General features: G+C 46.7%; 1 protein-coding gene across 1 annotated transcript in view; it reads left to right on the top strand.

Moving 5' to 3' along the window:
* Positions 1-15,111, top strand: part of LOC119177926 (phospholipid-transporting ATPase ABCA3) — a 175,109-nt gene that overhangs the window by 109,097 nt on the left and 50,901 nt on the right. The window lies entirely within an intron of this gene.

The raw sequence follows: 15,111 nt of genomic DNA, 5'->3' as shown, positions 1-15,111 counted from the left end.
GAAAGTTTTCAGAGCTGTGAGAAGTTTCTATAATTTAGCTAAGAATAGGTAGACTCCCGTCCAAACGGAAGATTTATTGTGAACATAACAGGAGAAGACGTTCGTTGCTTTTATCGCGTACACCACAGAATGGGTGCTAAGAAAATATACCAAGTGGTACTAACATTATTAGAACTAGGCATACACTTCGTGATTAGAATATGTCTGTGGCGATGCATGAAAAATGTAATTGGGACGTTTTTTATTCACTAAAGACATTGCGCTTTACCGTGCAAGTTAGGCCTGCATCTTCGAATGATTTATATGATTTGGTAGAGCTGCGCTTTCCCTAGCAGCAGACATTACATGAATATGACTGTCATAAGCACTCAAGTAACATATTCGTCAAACAAATAAAATATAACTACCGCACAATGATTTTGGAAATAATGAGGTGTTTCTGTTGATATAGAGGTTTCTTCGCAACAGTTGCCAGGGATTATGTAGTCCTATACCGTGATTTTTGTGAAATGCTGGTGTTCTACCGTCGCGTCACAAACGCTAATGGGAGTTTCATGTGGGCGCACCACTGATAGCAGCGATTTCAACACAAACGTCAGAAAGTCGGAATGAGCTCTTTCTGTGGCACACTCACGGACGTGGTCCAAGCAGTGGCGTAACCAGGGGAGGACTCACCGAACCCACGCCCTACTCCCCGAACTTTTTCCCCATGGAGAGAGAAAAATGACCATTTCAAGTAGGTGCCCTGCCCAACCGCGAAAAAATTTCAGACGATAGGCTTCTGGACCCATGTAATAACTGAAAAACATTCGCCTCGATGAGGCGATGACTGGTCTCGCACGTCATGCCCACCAATAGGTAATTACCTGCAAGGAAATTCAACATATGACGTAGCTATCTAGACTGGTAGTTCAGTTGCTACGATTCTGCACAAAGACAGAACCTGACAGCAATAGGAATTTTCGCACCTTACCTTAACCGCACTTGACCTCAATAATTTCGGTCTATTAAAGCTTCAAAATTATTGCGAGGGAAACATGGAACTAAACGTGTTGAGTGAGCAAGTACACGGGAAAAAAATTGGCCCCGTATCTGCATGCTTCACTGCAAATGTCGTTGAAAGAACTTAGTCTTGCATCTGAAGATTGATTTGTGGGGTTTAACGTCCCAAAACCACCATATGATTATGAGAGACGCCGTAGTGGAGGGCTCCGGAAATTTTGACCACTTGGGGTTCTTTAACGTGCACCCAAATCTGAGCACACGGGCCTCGACATTTCCGCCTCCATCGGAAATGCAGCCGCCGCAGCCGGGATATGAACCCGCGACCTGCGGGTCAGCAGCCAAGTACCTTAGCCACTAGACCACCGCGGCGGGGCTAGCATCTGAAGAAAGTTAAAACAGAGTTTTAGTGGTGGGTACCCGAGCGGCTTGTGTACCCAGGACGTTGAGGCGGCGGTATTGCCCATGCGCGAAACCTCGAGCAGATGCGTCGCAAGATCGCTGGGGCAATGGGGCCATGCATCCGCGTGGCCATAAGCAACGCTGCCACCACTGGCCTGCTAGCGGAGATAAGCTGCCCTGGCGCACATGCTGGCGCATCATGTAACCCGTGATGTCACCCACGTTCACCTCGAGCCGAACCGAGCCTGGCCAGAGCCACCAACTTGACTTTTAAGTTTTAGGCACAAGTATTATAGTGGCTAGCCACTATAAAAATATCATAGCACAAAAGCGGCAAATCTCGGACAGCATGGATCGGCCGCCTTGTAAGATCCAGCTTCGAAGGAACTCACGGTATCCGCACTGCGGATACTCGAGTCTACGAGTTAAAATAAGCCAAAGTGCGAGCACCAATAACGATTACGTTGTTTCAGCCAGATTAACAAAGCTAGAATGGCATGGAACATAGAAGCCAAAAATGTGCGAGCCCCTGACCAGCTGAATAGGTGGTGCCATCTATCGAGGCCATAGTGAACCAGGCAATCAAAAATTGTTATTGCAGAAACATTGTGCATTGTATGTCTGGTGCAATAACTGGGCAGTAGCGTTATTACAAATGAGTTACCTTAATAATCATTTTCACCCCAAAAACATTACGCGTAAGCCATAGTGTTCATGAATGTAATTGCACGAAGTGTCACATATGGACATCATCGTGACAGTAACCTTGCATTTTTCACTTTTTAGCACATACCAGGATACCGTATACAATAAAAAAAGTCGTGATTTTGCCGCAACTGTGATTCAATCCTACTCAAGTTAAATGCAGTTAGCATCACCATTTATGGTTTGCGAAAATGTAAAGGTATACACGTTTACGTACGTACGTAAACGTTTATGTATAAGGAGCTCAAAAAGTTGGAAGACGCCCGTTCCGGTAAGACAGTAAACGCAAACCGGTACCCGGTAACATGTTAACGTAAAGAATTATACGTACAGGCTAAAAGTTACACAGAGTTGCATGTTACACCGTTGTTCTGTCGTTGCGCTTGTCGGACTACGGCCGGCCGTCTGGATTGCTTGGCATCGACGGTGCCGGCTTCAGTCGCAACTGAGGCACATACGAAGAAGTTTTTTTGTTTCGGGTTGATAATTGTTATATTATTTAAAAATGATTTTTCGAAAATAGTTTACTTCGCGTAAATATGTATGTTTAACATTTGAAATCGTAAAAATTGTTTTATAATACTTACGCGACAAGACGCTATGGTGCTACGAGCGCGTGTGGCCTTCGTACGGCTCGCGTTTGCGTGCGCACCGCTATAAGGCATTTCAGTTGGGTTCGAGTTGCGTAGGCAACGCCACGCGCCTCCAAGCCCGCGGCGCCTCAAGAGCTTGCGAACCCAGCACTAAAAGAGAGTTTTAGTGCGGGGTACGCAAGCTCTAGGGGCGTTGCGGGCTTGGGGGCACACGGCGTTGCGTACCCAACCCATACCCAACTGGAATGCCTTATAGGGGCGCGTACACAAATGCAGGCCGCACGAAGGTCACACGCGCTCGCAGCGCCATAGTGTCCTAATTGTCGCCTAAGTATTATTTATGTTTACGATTCAAAATGTTAAATTAAACTTACACAGTGACATGAAGTAAACTAATTTCAATAAATTATTTTTAAATAATATGACAGTTATCAACACGAAAAAAAAACTTTTTGTATGCGCCACATTTGCGACTGAAGCCGGCACGGTCGATGCCAAGCAATCCAGACGGCCGGCCGTAGTCCGACAAGCGCGACGACAGAGAAACGGTGTAACGTGCAAACTTTTTGCAACTTTCAGCTTGTACGTATACTTCTTTACGTAAACGTGTTACCGGATACCAGTTTGCGTTTACCGCCCTACCGGAACGTGCTTCTTCCAAGGTTTTAAGCTCATCATACGTAAACATGTATGCCTTTACGTTTTTGCGAGTCATAAATAGTGATGAAAACTGCATATAAACTGAATTTAACTTACATAGGAATGAATCACTGTTGCGGCAAAATCACGAGACTTTTTTATCGCAAAAAAGTGAAAAATACAAGATTGCTGTAACGATAGTGTCGACGTCTTATGACAGTTCGTGCAACCACAGTTATGAACATTGTGGCTTACGCATCATATTTTTGAGGTGAAAATGAATAAAAAGGTTACTCATTTGTAATAACGCCGCTGCGCGTTTTTTGCACCAGACGTACAATGCACAATCTTTCTGCAATAACAATGTTGTGATTATCTGGTTCACTATGGCCGCGCTAGATGGCGCCACCTATTCAGCTGGTCAGGGGGCTGGCATATTTTTAGTTTTTATGCTCCAGGCCATTCTGCTGGCCTCCTAGCTTATCTCCGCTAGGAGGCCAGTGGTGGCAGCGATGTTTGTGGCTGCGCGAACGCATGGCCCCATCGCCCCAGCGATCTTGCGACGCATCTGTTTGGGGTATTGCGTATGCGCAATACCACCGCCTTAACGACCAGGTACGCAAGCCACTTGGGTACGCAGCACTAAAACTCCCTACTCTCTATCGCACTGGATGGGGCTGGCCGTTTCGGATATCTTTTGGGGCAGTTTGGGGGGTATCGTTACGTCGGACAAACAGACAAACGTACAGACAGAGAGACCAAAATTTTTGCGACGAGACACAAGGAAGACTATTGTCTTTAAAACACACATCAGCGGTTGCGCTATTCTAGGGCGAGTGCTTTCTGGTATATGTAGAGATACTCGATGGTGCGCGCCAGCGTGAGGCTTGATATTGTTACGAGTAACTTGTTTAATGAACTATTCACAGCGCAGAGAACCCGACGAGCAAGATGGCGTCAGAACAGCATCCAACGGAAAAACCCACTTCGTCCTCCTCTTTCTTGCAGCCGTGTTTAGCCGCTGTTTTGTATCATGACCCCCGGCGGTAGAAGCACCGTCCCGGTGCTAAATTTACGCAGATGATGTCGAAGGGGAGTAATAGGGCTTTAGCCGAGCCACGTGAACGGTGTCGCTCGGAGCTGACGATGACCTTGTTGGATCGGTTGGAACAATCTCGTACGTGACGTCTGTCACTTGGCGAACCATACGGAATGGTCCAGTGTAGGGCGACAACAGTTTTTCAGACAGTCCCACACGCCGAGTAGGTAACCAGAGGAGCACGAGAGAACCCGGAGAAAAGTGCACGTCCCTATGGTGAGAATTTTAGAGCTGTTGTTGGCGCGCCTGTGAAGCCTGTAGACGGTTACGGGCGACTTGGCGCGCGTGGTCGGCGCGGGCAATGGCTTCACCAGCATATTCAGTGGCTGCAGGTAGTAACGTGTCTAAAGGTAGAGTTGGGTCCCGGCCATATAGTAGATAGAAGGGCGAATATCCGGCAGTGTTGTGACGAGATGAGTTGTAGGCGAACGTCACATACGGCAAATGAATGTCCCAATCATGGTGGTCTGGCGCAACGTATTTGGCAAGCATATCGGTTAGGGTCCTGTTAAGGCGCTCCGTGAGGCCATTTGACTGTGGATGGTACGAAGTAGTAAATTTGTGCTTGGTATGGCAAGACCTCAGGATTTCATGAACGACAGCTGATAAGAACGTGCGGCCACGGTCGGTGAGAAGTTGACGCGGAGCACCATGCACTAATATTATGTCGTATAGCAGAAAGTCCGCAACGTCGGTAGCGCAGCTGGTCGGGAGTGCTCGTGTGATTGCGTACCGCGTCGCGTAGACCGTGGCAACAGCAATCCATTTATTTCCGGCTGTGGAGAGTGGGAAAGGGCCCAACAGGTCGAGACCAACTCGAAAAAAAGGCTCGTTGGGAACGTCGATCGGCTGAAGGTAGCCGGCTGGGAGGGCAGACGGCGTTTTGCGACGCTGACAGGGCTCACAAGCGGCGACATAGCGTCGAACCGAGCGGGCAAGTCCAGGCCAAAAAAACCGACGTCGTACCCGATCGTATGTGCGAGAAACGCCCAAGTGGCCCGTCATGGGAGCGTCATGAAGTTGATGCAGGACAGTGGAACGCAGGTGCGCTGGGATGACAGGAAGTAAGCCTAATCCGAAGGAATCAAGGTTGCGGCGATATAGGATCCCGTCTTTCACCAAAAACATTCGTAGGGACGGGTCGCGAGGCGTTGACTCCAGTTTGTCAATGATGGCTCGTAAAGAAGCATCCCGACGTTGCTCTTCGCCAATGTTTAACAGCTGCGACACGGAAAAAACGTCCGTGATAGCGTCAGTATCGGTTGCTTCGTCAACAGGGTAGCGGGATAAACAATCCGCATCCTGATGTAATCGCCCTGTTTTGTACATTACAGAGAACGTGCACTCTTGAAGGCGTAGAGCCCAACGAGCGAGAGGTCCCGTGGGGTCCTTCAGGGAGGCTAGCCAGCAGAGCGCGTGATGATCCGTGACAACACGGAATGAGCGCCCGTACAGGTATGGGCGAAACTTGGCGACTGCCCATACAAGGGCGAGGCACTCGCGCTGCGTGATGGAATAGTTGCGCTCGGCTGGAGATAGCAGTCGACTTGCGTAGGCTATAACACGGTCGTGTCCGCGTTGTTGCTGCAATAGCACAGCTCCTATGCCATGTCCACTGGCATCCGTGTGAACCTCGGTTGGAGCTAATGGATCAAAGTGAACCAAGATTGGTGGCGTTGTAAGCAATGTCGTAAGTTGCGAAAACGATGACGCTTGGTCATGGCCCCATGTAAACGAGACGTCTTTCTTCAAGAGGTCTGTGAGTGGGCGTGCAATAGTCGCAAAGTCCTTAACAAAGCGTCTGAAATATGAGCACAACCCCACAAAACTGCGGACATCCTTTGTGGTCTTCGGAACGGGAAAGTTCGTGACTGCGCAAATTTTCTCTGGGTCTGGACGCACGCCTTGAGCATCGACAAGGTGACCGAGCACGGAAATTTGACGACGAGCGAAGCGGCACTTGGAGGCGTTAAGCTGGAGTCTGGCTCGACGAAAAACGTCCAGAATAGCTGACAAACGATCAAGATGCGAGTCGAATGTGGGCGAAAAGACGATAACATCGTCAAGGTAACACATGCAGGTGGACCATTTCAGCCCTTGGAGCAATGAGTCCATCATTCTTTCAAATGTGGCTGGTGCATTGCAGAGTCCAAAGGGCATCACCATAAACTGATAAAGACCATCAGGAGTGATGAATGCGGTCTTCTCGCGGTCCATCTCGTCGACGGCTATCTACCAGTAGCCTGATCGAAGGTCAATAGTTGAAAAATAAGTGGCACCGTACAGGCAGTCGAGGGCGTCGTCGATGCGAGGTAAAGGATAAACGTCTTTTTTGTTAATTTTGTTAAGGTGACGGTAATCGACACAAAAGCGCCATGTTCCATCTTTCTTTTTAACAAGGACGACTGGAGAAGCCCAGGGGCTGCATGAAGGCTCAATAATGTTTTTTGCAAGCATTTTGTCGACTTCATGTTGTAATATTGCACGCTCCGACGCCGACACACGGTAGGGGCGTCGGCGAAGGGGGGTTGCATGGCCAGTATTTATGCGATGGGTGACAATGGTCGTTTGGCCCAAAGAGTTGCTGGCAAAGTCGAAAATGCTACGATAGCCCTCAAGAACGTGGCAAAGCGCTGCAGCTTGCTCAGACGTAAGGTCCGATGACACCATTCGCTCGATGTCGGCGCCCCAAGAACGTGATGGAGTGGAACCACTGACTGAGCTGCAGCAATCGTCAACTCTGAAGGGCTCGACATGGTCATCTTGGAGAGCAGTAATTTTTGCCAGGGAGATACCCTGTGGCAGAACTTGGGTGGTGAGTGAAAAGTTGACCAGTGGAAGGAAGGCGCGGTTTCTCTTAATCGTCAGAATCATATGCGGCACAGCAACCCCATGCGTAAGCATCACTGCAGGAATCGGGGCCACCATGTAATCACCATCAGGTACTGGCGGCGTGGAGGATAAGTCGACATGTGTGACAGAGTTAGGAGGGAGGCGCGTGAAATCAATGCAGCAGAGGCTGGTTTGCGGAGGGCTGGTCGGGTCGGAAAAGAGGGGTAAATCGAGATGGAGAGAACCAGCTGAACAGTCTATGAGGGCAGAGTGCATGGCTAGAAAATCCATACCGAGTATGAGTTCATGAGGGCAATGTTCGATGACGGCGAAAAGAACGACAGTGCTTCTCTCCCCTATAGACACTCGCGCAGAGCACATGCCAAGAATTGCAGCAGTTCCTCCATCGGCGACTCGTACAGCTCGGTTGAGGGCGGGCGTGACAACTTTTCTAAGTCGGCGGCGAAGGTTAGCACTCATAATGGAGACATGCGCGCCAGTATCTATCAATGCACTGACACGAACATTGTCGACAGTAACGTCCAAAAGGTTCCGGTTCGTTGTTAATGTTAATCGAGGATTTCTTACGAAGGTCGTCAACGCAGCTCCACCTCCAGAAGCTGCACGGCCTAGTTTTCCGGTCGGAGATGCTGCGAATAGGTCGGGGAGTACGCGCGGCGTTGTGGGGGCGAGCGGGACTGACGACGAGCAGGGGACGGTGACCGGTCGTAGCGAGGTCTGCTCAGAGGTGCTGTAGGAGCGGAAAATGTGGTCGGCGTTGATGGAGAAAGCGATGGGGACGCCTGGCGAGCAGAAGTGGTGTGATACTGAGGTGCATAATGGGACGGTGGAGCCCAGCGGCTGCGGCAGTGACGAGCGATATGGCCAACGCGTCGACAGTTAAAACATATTGGCCTGTCATCAAGAGTATGCCATTCGGACGGATTGCGTTGTATGCGAGGTGCAGAAGGGGTACGATAAGAAGGCTCAGCAGAGTATACGGTAGGAACAGGATGTAGGCCGACGTTCGATAGCTCTTGACGAACGACCGCTTGTATTAAAGAGATCGTGATCGGGGAAGGCGCAGGCGTCGGTAATGTCGTGGCTACCGGTTGTGCTGCCTCGACCTCTCGACGGATGATGCGTGTAAGTTTGTCACATCGAGGGGCCTGGTGGAAGGCGTCGTCACACGAAGAAGTGGCCGCTGTGTTCGGAAGGCGCACGATGCTTTGGGCTACGCGGCGGGCTTTAGCTTGTTCGAGACGTCGGCATTCTTTAAGGATTGTGTCGATGCTCGAGACGTTGTTAAAAACCAGCAGGTTGAAAGCATCGTCAGCAATGCCTTTCAAGACGTGGTTAACCTTTTCGTCTTCTGACATGGACTGGTCGGCCTTGGAACAAAGGGCCAAGACGTCAAGAATGTAAGAGACGTACGATTCGGTAGAAGACTGGGCCCGTGTGGCAAGAGTCTTCTTCGCAGCGAGCTGACGACCAGATGAATCGCCAAACAGGTCACGTATCTTTCCTTTGAAGAGATCCCAGCTCGTTATGTCTGCTTCGTGGCTTTCAAACCATGTTCGGGGAGTGCCGTCCAGGTAGAAAAGCACGTTGGCGAGCATGAGCGTAGGATCCCATCGGTGAGTAGCACTGACGCGCTCGTACCGCTTCAGCCAAGTGTCGAGATCGATCGTACCATCACCGGAGAAAGTGCCGGGATCCCGGAGGTGCGGTATTGTGACGTAGGTGGTGGCTTGGACTGATGAGGGCGGCGTAGAGGAAGTACCAGCAGTCGAAGCAGTCGAAAGGTCGCCGATGGTGCGACCGCTGCGCGTCTCCATCGAGGTACGGGGGTCGTCCACCTCCACCAATAATGTTACGAGTAACTTGTTTAATGAGCTATTCACAGCGCAGAGAACCCGACGAGCAAGATGGCGTCAGAACAGCATCCAACGGAAAAACCCACTTCGTCCTCCTCTTTCTTGCAGCCGTGTTTAGCCGCTGTTTTGTATCAATATGCTTGTGAAGGGGCTGTACGTAGATACGTGGATTTCTCCAGTACAAATTTTTCTAAAGAAGGAGAAGCCCTGATATGCTTAAAAAGAATAACCCATGCGCATTTCAACCTAATAATGTGGAAATGGTGACTTAATTTTTACTCAAAATCACACGAATATGCGTGATTAAGTTCGTTGGGTCCAAACGGAAGTGTGTTCTTGATTTTCACACACGTTGGAATGCAGCGGTCGTCGCTACGATTGGAATCCATCATCTCGATTAGCAGCGCGACGCAGACCTTCTCACTCATCTCACATTACTGTACTACCTAGCGCGTGATTGGGCGGAAGCAAAAGTAAACTTTTTATTCTTTTACTTGAAACATTACAAAATCTGTTTTCTACTTTTATCTGCATCTTGAGACAAGCAAAAGCGAACGAAAATATTGGAAGAGCGCACGAAGGAAGCGCATCATTATGTATATCGTGCCGCAGCTCGCATCGAGGAGTCCGTTCCGTGACGTAATCCACAAGGCGGCACCACTCCAACTTTTTGGGGCTAATAGAGTCAGTTTTGCTGTAGGGTAATAATGTTTCAAACCCACTATTTGGTTATGAGAGACGCTGTCGTGGAGGCCTACGAACATTCGGACGACCTGGTGTTTTTCGACGTGCACTCACATCACACAGTATATGGGCCTCTACCGTCTGCCTCCATCGAAATTCGACCGCGCGACCGGGATCGAACCCGCGACCTTCGGGTCAGCAGCTCAGCACCTTAGCCACAAATCCTCCGCGGCGGACGCGGGGCGATTCAGTGAATGCGGTTGCAAGAAATCGGAATGTTACACGAAGTAAAACTAGCCGAGAACTCCTTTAGGATTCGATGTGAACTTCGCTCCAGCTTAAGAACACGTAAGTATGATACCACAAGAAAAAGCTTTACACCAGTATTGTTGGTGGTCAACTGCAGAAGTTCAAAAAAGAAAGTGGATGAATTAACAGTCGTAGTTGAAACGGCAAAAATACAAATTGTTATGGCTTGAAGACACAATATCAGATGTAGAACTATTTCTGCGATGTTTTACAGAGTACCGTAAAGATAGAAACAGGCGTGGATGCGGTGTGTTGTTTTTTAATTTAAAGTAGCCTTACCAGTGAAGAAGTTAGTTTTTATAATGAAACTGAATATATATGGTGCCGTGTCCAACTTCCCCCGTCCATCATCGTTTTTGGATCGTTTTACTGCCCACCAGACCACAACACAACATTAAAGCATTACTTCAATTTGCTGACATTCTATCGCAAATATCTCAATACGTGATACTGGGAGGGGATTTCAATCTGCCCAACAAGAAATGGGAATCCGACTGTGTAACCTTACAGGAAACTCGGTATCGTTCTGCCTTTTCAGAAATCATTTGCGCGTTTATGGACTACAGCATTATGGGAACGAACCAACACGGTTCAACGCATTACTAGATCTTTTACTAAGCAATGATGAAAATGTTATTGTTCACACTAATGTATGTCCAGGAATTATTAATCATAGTTTTGTTGTTGGGGAATTAAGCCTTTCTAGAATACCAGCGTGTAAGCAACCCCCTCACAATGTTTTAATGTGTGACAAAGGGAACTTTGACGCTATTATTAAAGCGATGGTCTTGTAATATCCCACTTTTTCATGCATATCGAAGTCATGCGGTATGGGTGAATTGTGGAACATTTTCTGTGACAAGAGTACAGAGCTGGTGAATATGCATAAACCTCAGAGGTGTCTAAGATGCAGAAAAAACACAAACCCTGGATCAACTCTGAGATACGCAAACTTGTTAGAAAAGCAGCTAATGCCCACAAAAAGTTCCTTAAAAACAGAAGAGCAGTAAATAAAACAAAACTTAAATGTGTAAACAAAGAGCCTAGGTTAAAACTGAAACAGGCGAAATTCGTCTTCTTTGACAAGCTAAGTACAGACCTGAAGCGCAATACAAAATTATTTTGCAAGTACGTCAAGAGCAACAGAAAAGATGACACAGCTATCCGTGACCTCTTAGCTGAGGCAATAACTGATGACTTGGAGAAAGCTGGAACATTTAACGCCTACTTTCAGTCAGTTTTTTCAAAAAAGACTTAGCACTCACCAATATTATCTTCTAATAATTTTGGTAATGAAATTGAAATTGACTACACTACAGGACCTGATGGTATGTAATCTCATGTACTTAAAACGTGTCACGTTATTATTGCACAATATTTATGCATAGTGTACAAGTTGTCTCTAGACACCGCCGGGGTTCCAGGGGACTAGAAAACAAGAAATTGGGTTCCTGTGCACAAGGCAGAAAGCAAAAAACAAGTATACAAAATTATCGTCCCATAGCCTTGATTTCTACCTAATTTTTCACTCACTCCCAGCGTGGATCTCGCCAGGGTCGTTCATGCGTGACCTAAATCACTGAATTTCAGCTCGAAATATTGATTATGCTTGACCGTAACAACGTTGTTGATCAGTTGTTTCTCGATTTTCGCAAAGCATTTGATATAGTCTCACATAATCTGCTAAAAGTTAAACTTGCTTCACTGAATAATAATGCCAAGCTGCAAACCTGGCTCCAGAATTACTTAAGTGGTTGTAAATAGTGTGTCGTCTCAAATTTTAAAATGTATTCATATGTAAATGTGCCTTCTGAGGCGTGCCACAAGGTAGCGTTCTGCGTCCGCTGTTATTCTTGGGTTACATAAATGATATAGCAGAAAATAAGAAATCTAGCCTAAAATTATTCGCAGATGACTTCGTCACCTACCGTCACATCACTTCAATCGCACACACTGAATTCTTACAAGATGACTTAGACACAGTAGCACACTGGTGTTCCACGTGAAACATTTGCTTAAATATTTGAAAGTGCAACCACATCAGGTTTACAAAAAAAAAAACATTTCAGAAATCCTGCGCACATACAGTATTGATGAAGAGGCAGTTAAAAAAGTACCTGAGTGCAAATATTTAGTAATTCATTCAACAGAATCAGTCCATTGGAACAGACACATAGACGAAATGATCTTAAAGGCAAGCAGAATGTTGTTTTTAAAGACGATAGTCTTTCTTATGGACCTTCGACGCAAAACTTTTGGCCTGCCTGCCTGCCCGCCCGCCCGCCCGCTCGCCAGTCCGCCTGCCTGCCTGCCTGCCTGCCTGCACATTTGTCTGTATGTCAACTCGTACCTGCATCGGAGACTTGAAACGGCCGACCCCATCTGCAGCAACCACAAATGTTGCTCAAGGTGGAGCGTTCATGCTTGTGCAATTGTCAATTATTGCGGATGTCTTGGGCACCATAACGACTCGCATATGTTCTGCATATGCATTTCTTACTAGAAAATGCATACAAAAGTAATTTTAAGGACCGTAGCGCTTATCACGCTGCACTTACCATGCAACGCTTGCACGGAACGGGGAGTGTTTCCAACGCTTTGCTAAGACGAGATGGTGGTGGAACCTACCCGTTGCCTCGCGTTCTACACCTCATTACCTCTGAGACGGGCGCACACGGCCACGTCTTTGTTTTCCAAAAGAAACTGCCAGATGGCGCTCATGTCTCACGTGTGACGTAGAGTTACTGTATATGCTACCTTTTAAAGGTAGCATATATAGTAACTCTAGTGTGATGTGACTTGATGCGCTCGCTCACCTCCGCTGCAGGCTCGAGGCACTCTAACGCAGCGCCTCCGGAATACCATTCACCGATTTTCTTGCGCAGAACATCAAATAAATATTTTGTTCACTCTCTCCACACGCAAGACTATCGTCTTTCGATGACATTTGCAGATTACATGCAGATACGGGGCCAACTTTTTATTTACAGAAACTTCTCCTGTGCAACAAAACAGGCAAAGGAAACTCTCTACTTCCTGCATGCAAGGTCTACACTTGAATATCTTTGTGTTATCTGAGACCCGGCTCAAAGGTATCTTGCAGAACCAATAGAAAAAATTCCAAACCAGGCAGCTTGTTTTGTCAGCAAAAAATGTGGCCTATTTGCTAGTACTATATCAAAAATAGAGGTCACATTAGGCTGGGAAACTCTACAGTCTAGAAGACGAAAACTTTGACTAAAACTTCTGCATAGTATATACTATAACCTAACAGGAATTGATAGATCAGAATGCCTACAAGCACCAACACATCGTTCCACAAAATGCCAACACACATAAAATACGAGAATATGCATTCAAAACCACAACTCTTGCCAACTTTTTTTTAAAAAAACAATTAAAATTTGGAATGAACTTCCCGAAGATATCGTGAACTTGAATGACAACAGTGCTTTTTTTTCATCATTGTGACATGCCTATTCAATTTTAGTACCTGTTTGCTACGTGTCATATTGTATTAAAATATTTTTGATTGCGTACTGTAATTATTATATGTTGTTATATTTTCCAGAATGTTTAAGGTTCACTATAGCAGAAGTGTCAGCAACCATATTGGACTTGGTATGTATACTCCCTGCAGTAATACAACTGCGGCGTTGCAAGCACTCTGTGAATGAAAAAAGTAAATAAATTAAAAAAACGCCGGCGTGATTAAGTATGGCTGCTCGAGGAAAGGAAACGGTTTTTGTGCTGTCTGGCTTCAGCTCTATACTTAAGCGGCGAGAGCACAGTGCGCACATGGAAAGAGGCCATCTGGTTATTTAAGTCGAAGAAACCCGCGCAGGCGTGACCTCTATTGAAGTTCACAGCTATACGACATCAAATCAGCCCCATTTTTTTCTCAGTGATGTTGGTGGTGAAAACTTTATTTGTTTAAAAACTACAGAGTAAAAAAAGATTGCAGATCCCACGTACAGTGGCAATCAACGATATGCGAAGCACGAATGAGGACGGTTGATATGTCACTTGAAAATCAGCACAACGTTACGGGGTGGACGTAAAAAATGCTGTACATGACTTCCATGTCATGATTATTATGTTTGGACGTGTCATTTACCTTGGTCGTCTATTCACGTCACGTGATACCAAACTTAGTATATATGGAGCTAGCGAAATGACCAGGAGCACGGTATGAGCGTGTTATGTTGTCATGTTCTTACATGACACGCGTATAAGGATTAGCATTTTCTGACGTGTCATTTACCTTCGTCGTCTGTTCATGTCACGTGATACCCAACTTGGTTTATTTGAAACCAGGAAAATGGTCGTGAGCGCATAATGAGCGTGGCATGCAGTCATGTTGGTACATGACGCGCATCTCATGATTATAATTTTTGCCCCAGCCATAGCCCATCATCTATTCACTTCAAGTAATACCAAATTTTGTATATGTGAAGCTAGCGAAACGACCACGAGCACGCTATGATGGTAGCATATAGTCATGTTGATGCATGACGCGCATGTCATGATTTTCTTGTTTAGACGTGTCATTTACCTTCGCCATTCATACACGTCACGTAATTCCAAATTTGGTCTATGGGAAGCTAGCGAAACTGCCGCGAGAGCATCATGAGTGTGATATGTTGTCATGTTCTTACATCACGTGCATGTTATAATTATCGTGTTCGCACCACTCATATACCATATACTCATACACCATATACCATATATGCTCATATACCATATGCCATTCATACACACATATACGTCACAGCTTCGGCCCCGCATTTCTGGGGGTCAAGCATGTTAAGAATAGCACAGAGTGGGTTATGGCGGTGCCCAGCAAGCCTTTGTTGACAAACCTAAGAAGTCCGGAGCAACTTCCAGATCACTGATGCATGACAGTCGATCACCTCCGCGACTAAAAAATCCCGCTTATGCTCTCGGCAATGCATTGTGAAAATGGGGT

This window comes from Rhipicephalus microplus, chromosome 1, assembly GCF_043290135.1.
Source record: "Rhipicephalus microplus isolate Deutch F79 chromosome 1, USDA_Rmic, whole genome shotgun sequence".
Taxonomy (NCBI): Eukaryota; Metazoa; Arthropoda; class Arachnida; order Ixodida; family Ixodidae; genus Rhipicephalus; species Rhipicephalus microplus.
Note: the sequence above shows the minus strand (reverse complement) of the source record. Positions and strands in the feature narration are given on the sequence as shown.